Here is a 6,000-nt window from a genome sequence, read left to right as displayed (position 1 = left end):
CGGGCAGGAGTGGCACCTGGGCATTGCCAGGGTCCAGAGAAGCTGACTGGATTGGGAAGGGACACCTTTGCAAAGCTCTCGTGTACTTGCAAAGCTTATCTCCTGATCCTCTCACAGCATCTACAGGTTTCACTGAAACAGGAAGGGGTAGGTGTGCTACCGCCTGTGTGACAAGACCTCCCCTTGCCCACCCACTCCCCACCCCCCAGGCCCTCGCCAGCTTCTACAGTCTGTTCCCCTGCCCTGGGCAGGGGTGGGCTAGGGAATGAACGCCTGTGCCAGGTGGGAGGAAGAGACCCCTAGAAGGGGGCATGGTAGCTCATGTCCCGTCTTACCCTCGCCCCAATGTGTCCAATAGCAATGCTTCTCAAACTTGGGGGTGGGGTGAGCATCAAAATCACAAGGAAGACGTTAAAATGCAGATTTCTGGACCCAAATCCAGACATGATGATTCAGTATGTCTGGTGTGGACCTGGGATTTTGCATTTCTACAAGCTCCCCAGTGATGCCGCTGTTGGCACGTGGACCACACTTAGAGGAGCGGTGTCCTGCTGAAGGGAGTGAGAGATTTCCTGTTTTACCTTCCTGGACAGGGCAGGGGCTGAGTTCCCCGTTATCCTACCATTTACTGATTCAGCAGATACCGATTGAATATTTACGCTGAGAGGCACTAGGAGTACAGCAGGGAGCAGGGCAGTTGTGGTCCCTGCCTCCTTACATTGCCTCGGGGCGCAGATATTAAACACTTGATTCTCCAAACTACCCTTGGAAGAAGGCTGAACAAGAATCATCATCCCTGTTTCACCGGTGGGGAAATAGCATCACAGAGAGGTTATGTGCCTTGCTGAAAGTCACATGAATATTAAGTGGCAGGACCTGAACTCAGAATTTCTCAATTCAAAATCTCGCTGTGAGGGCTTCCTAGGTGGCGCAGTGGTTAAGAATCCGCCTGCCAATGTAGAGGTCACGGGTTCGATCCCAGCTCCAGGAAGATTCCCACATGCCGCGGAGCAACTAAGCCCGTGTGCATAAATAAGTAAATAAATAAAATCTCGCTGTGAGCCATCCTAGCTTCATGGGGCTGGATTTAGATGACAGAGCTACAGACCCTGGACCTGTGTCCGTGGGTGACAGCTGGGGGCTTCATCCTTATGGGTGGAAGGTGAGCTTGACAGATCGGCACACCTCCTCACATGCCCATACACAACTCAGTTCTTCTAAGACTGGGATAACTGCAGAGTTTCACAGGGAGTCACTTGCCCTCCCTTCCTCACTGTTCGCTTATCCCTCTCCTCTCACCTCCTCTAACATTTGGTTCCTCTGCAGCTCTGGCCTTTCCTCAGTGCCATATCTGCTCCAGCGAGGGTGGTCTCCCTTATCCAATATGGCAGTCTCGTCTCCATGGCAACCCCTGGTGATCTTGCCTTGGGACCAAGGAGCAAATTATGAGGCCCCTTTTCTGAAGCACAGACCAACTAGGTCCCTGATTTGAGGATGGGACTCTGATAGCCCTTTGGCAGGGGAATCTCTGCTCTCTCTCCCCCTCTGCACACTGTAGCTGTGAGCGAAAACCAGCCCTGTATTAGATGGAACTGGTGAGTTGAGGTTTCCTCTTAGTCAATAGTCTTGCTTCTCTGTTCTCTCATACTTCATCCAGAACCTGATGCTCCTGGGGCCCAGTGGATCAGCCAGGCTCATCCTTCTGGACCTCACACCCTAAGCTTTGCTTTACCAAAGGATCATTATAGAAACAAACAGATCATTTCCCCTAAAGGCCCCTTCATATGCCTACAGATTTAAAGGCATTGTGTTTACAGTAAATTTTAAGGACATATAAATTATAGCAATATTGATAAGAAGACATTTTATTGCTGCAGATTAGAAAAACAAAAATATACCAATTCCAAAAGCAGTTTAAATGATGGAGATCCTGTCCACAGTGGCTACCGAGCATGGAGGGTGTTTGCAGGTGTTATTTCATTCAATCTCAGGCAGCTTTATGAGGAAATTAGTCCTACCGCTCTGGTTTTTAGAGGTAAAGGAATGTGTCCAGGGACAGGCAGTTGGAGAAAGGCAGAGTGAGGGTTTGAATCCATGACTCTGCCTCCAAAGCGGGTATACCTTCACCTACACTTCTCTGCCTCTGTATTTTAGACAATTGACCTAAACAAAAAAGTCCTTTCTTTAGCCTAGGCCTAATTTTTGATTATTTAAAAATAAGTCCCAAGGTAGAAATTTCAGGTTGTTAAGAAATTGTATGCCTTCCACACAGAACAAGGCAGATCAGTCAAAGGATTATTCTGCTCTTTTATTTTCTATTCCAAGTAAAATATTACACAACACTCAGATATTATCACTCCCTGCTTGAGTCGTTTTAGTTCTCTTCCTGTGGGATGACTCTGGGTAGATCCAGATACCCCACTTTTTTTGTTTTCTGAAATTAGACACAAAGGGTGTAGGAGATTGCATTTTTATGGATTTTTTTTTTTTTTGTGCCGCATATGGGATTTTAGTTGCCAGACCAGGCATTGAACCTGCCACCCCTGCACTAGAAGTGTAGAGTCTAAACCACTGGACCACCAGGGAAGTCCCTGGAGATTGCATTTTTAAAAGTTGGCTGCGAGACTTCCCTGGTGGTCCAGTGGTTTAGACTTTGTGCTCCCAATGCAGGGGGCCTGGTTTCAGTCCCTGGTCAGGGAACTAGATCCCACAGGCATGCCACAACTAAGAGCCCATGAACTACAACTAAGACTCGGCACAGCCAAATAAATAAATAAATAAATAAATAAATAAATAATTTTTTTTAAACAAGTTGGCTGCAATGGTGTCTCCCATCCATGTGCTCTTCTTCCAATGTGACCTTGACACCCTTTCCCTTGAGTAGTAGGGTCTGTGACATCCCTATGCCCGAACCTCAACAGACCTTTGTGATTGCCTTGGCCAAAAAAACATGGCAGAACTGTTGCTCTGTGACTTCTGAGCCTAGATTAAAAGAATGCCATGTTTCTGCCTGGCTTTTATGGGGTTCTCACTCTTGGAGCTTAGTTGCCATGCAGTGAGGAAGCCCAAATCATCCCATGTGGAGAGACCACATGGAGAGTCCAGTGAAGGTGTTCCAGCTGACAACCCACATTGTTTGACAGGCATGTGCAAAGATACTTCCAGATGATTCTAACCTCCACCTGTCAGGTCACTGCCAACTTTGAGTCTTCCCAGCAGAGGTCCCAGAAATCATGAAGCAGAGACAACCTCTCTCCACTATGCCATGTCCAAGTTCTGTGCCACAGAATCTGTGAGTGTAATAACTTGGTTGTTTTACACCACCAAGTTTTGGGGATGCTTGTTACACAGCAATAGTAACTGGAACAGGAGGTATTTCCTCATAATCAGGAATCTATCTCAAGGAAGAAAATCTCATGCCCTCTTTTGCATCTTCTCCTGGAGCAGCTGTGATTGACAAGGATGACACCCAATTGTAGCCCCATGACTTCATTAGAGGCAGATTGGATGGCAGAGGCAGATTCCTTGTTCTTTAGTCACAGTATGTTAATATTTTACTTGTTTACTTGTCTATTGTTTATTTCCCATTGACTAGAATGTTAGTTCCTCAAGGACAGGTTTTTTTTTTTTTTTTTCCTGTTTTGTATGTTACTATATTCTTAGAGCCCAGACTAGTACTTGGTATTTAGCAGTTGTTCAATAAATAATTATTGAATGAATGAGTGAATGCAGATGAAACATCAAGTGGGCACACTTTTTGATAATGATTTCTCAAGAGAATTTAGTTAACATTACCGGGTTCTAGTTATCATCATAGAAAATTATTTTTTGGATAATGCCAAGGTCAAACTCTAGGGGGAATTTCTTGTGAATCGTAGAGAATAGAATAGAGGTGAGAATAATAGAGAATAGTTAAAAGAGGTAGGAGTGAATAGTTCATAGTTAAGAGTCCCAACCTTTTTTTTTTTTTAATTTATTTATTTGTTTAAAATCTATTGGCTGCATTGGATCTTCAATACTGCATGTGGAGAGCAGGGACTACTCTTCATTGCAGTACTCAGGCTTCTTATCGCGGTGGCTTCTGTTGTTGTGGAGCATGGGCTCTAGGCACTTGGGCTTCAGTAGTTTCGGTGCATGGGCTCAATAGTTGTGGCTCATGGGCTCCAGAATGCAGGCTCCGTAGTTGTGGCACATGGGCTTAGTTGTTCCGCAGCATGTGGGGTCTTCCCAGACCAGGTATCAAACCCATGTCTCCTGCATTTGCAGGTGGATTCTTAACTACTGTGCAACCAGGGAAGCCCCCCCAACCTTTTCTTGAAGTAAAGAAAAAAAAAATCATTAAATGTGTGTTGGGCAGTTGGGGGATTTCAGGTCTGTGCTAAGCAGTTTGTTCAAGGAATTTGTTCGTGGACACTCTCTAAAGGAATTTAGGATCAATCATCAAATAAGAATTGATTCAGACAATCTTTCTTTGTTGCCTGGTGTGTGCTGAGTGTCAGGGGAACGATAAATTAGTGTGAGGTGGGATGTTGTCCTCAAGCTATGCTGAGTCCAGCTGGAGAGATAACACCGAAGTCTGTGAGACCTCCAGCCCAGCAAGGCAAGCTAGGCCCAGAGGTAAACCTATAGGGTTTCACCCTCTGAGGCTCCCGAGGGTGAGGGAATGTCTAGGAGGACCTCCTGGAGGAGGCAGGTCCGGGGGGGATTGAGAGACTGGCTAGGTGGGCAGCTTCTGCAGCTGACTTAGAGGAATGCTGAAACATCACAGGGACTCATCAGAAATCTGCTTGCCGATAACTCGGGTTTCCACCTATAAATCCTCACATAGCTAGTGGAAAGGAAATTAGTGTTCCTTTGGCCCTAATACCCTTAAGTAGATAATTAAGTACTTAAGTAGATAATATGCTTAAGTAGGAAGAAAAACTTCTCCTTTCTAGCACCAGCCCACATCTGTGGGGTAGTTTTGTGATGCATGTTGTAAGATGCTGTATCCACAGACCTGTCTGCCCCTGAGACCAGCCGGCTGACAGGCTCTGGGTGGGCATTACTGGGAAGCCTAGATTTCGAAACCAGATAATGGGGACTTCCCTGGTGGTGCAGTGGATAAGACTCTGAGTTCCCAATGCAGGTGGCCTGGGTTTGATCCCTGGTCAGGGAACTAGATCCCACATGCATGTCGCAACTAAAAGTTCAAATGCCAAAACTAAGCAGCCCGCCTACAGCAACTAAGACCTGGCACAACTAAATAAATAAATTACAAAAAAAAAAAAAAAAAAGAGAAAGAAACCAAATAATGCACAGCAAAGGGTTCTTTACCAAGAATGTATCTGCAAGCCTTTAAAACGCCTCCTAAAATGCTGTTTGGTTGCAAAAGAAAACTACAGAGAAAATAAGAGCTATAGAACAGTAAACCATGAACACCTGGAAACACCTGGTCACTATATCTGGAAAAAGATTTCTTATGATCCCCCAGGAAGTCACCTCTGCTGTGTGGAACTGAGTGATGAATGCTCTCCAGTTTGAGGAGGGCAAGAACCAGAAGAAGACAGAAAATTCCAAATAACTAGAGTTCTGTTTGGTGCCTGTAATACAACTCTATTTTGAACATAGATAAAGAAGGGTTATGATTTTTACTAATGGAAAAATGATTTCTTCCCATCCTCACTAAGTGAACATTAAACACATATTGAAAGACTATCAATTCAAAGGGTGCTAAAATTTTAACCTACCCTGGATGTCCAAGTGTTTCTGATCTTCCCTGCAGTAAGGATGATTTCTGCCAGGCTGTGTAGTCCTCTTGGTAAGATAAGACTAATAATACATGCAGACTAATTTTAGAACCTCCCAGAGGCCATGATTAGTGTCTGTGGTTGGAGTGATCACACCTGGAGGAGTTGGGTGTCGGTGGAGGAGCCCAGGAAGACAGCAGCGTGGTGTCTCTGTCCTGTGACTTTCTTGGCTGCTCCTCCTTCACTAATTCTATTCTATTCTGCAAATAAA

This window comes from Hippopotamus amphibius, chromosome 3, assembly GCF_030028045.1.
Source record: "Hippopotamus amphibius kiboko isolate mHipAmp2 chromosome 3, mHipAmp2.hap2, whole genome shotgun sequence".
Taxonomy (NCBI): Eukaryota; Metazoa; Chordata; class Mammalia; order Artiodactyla; family Hippopotamidae; genus Hippopotamus; species Hippopotamus amphibius.
This window is presented reverse-complemented; position numbering follows the sequence as displayed.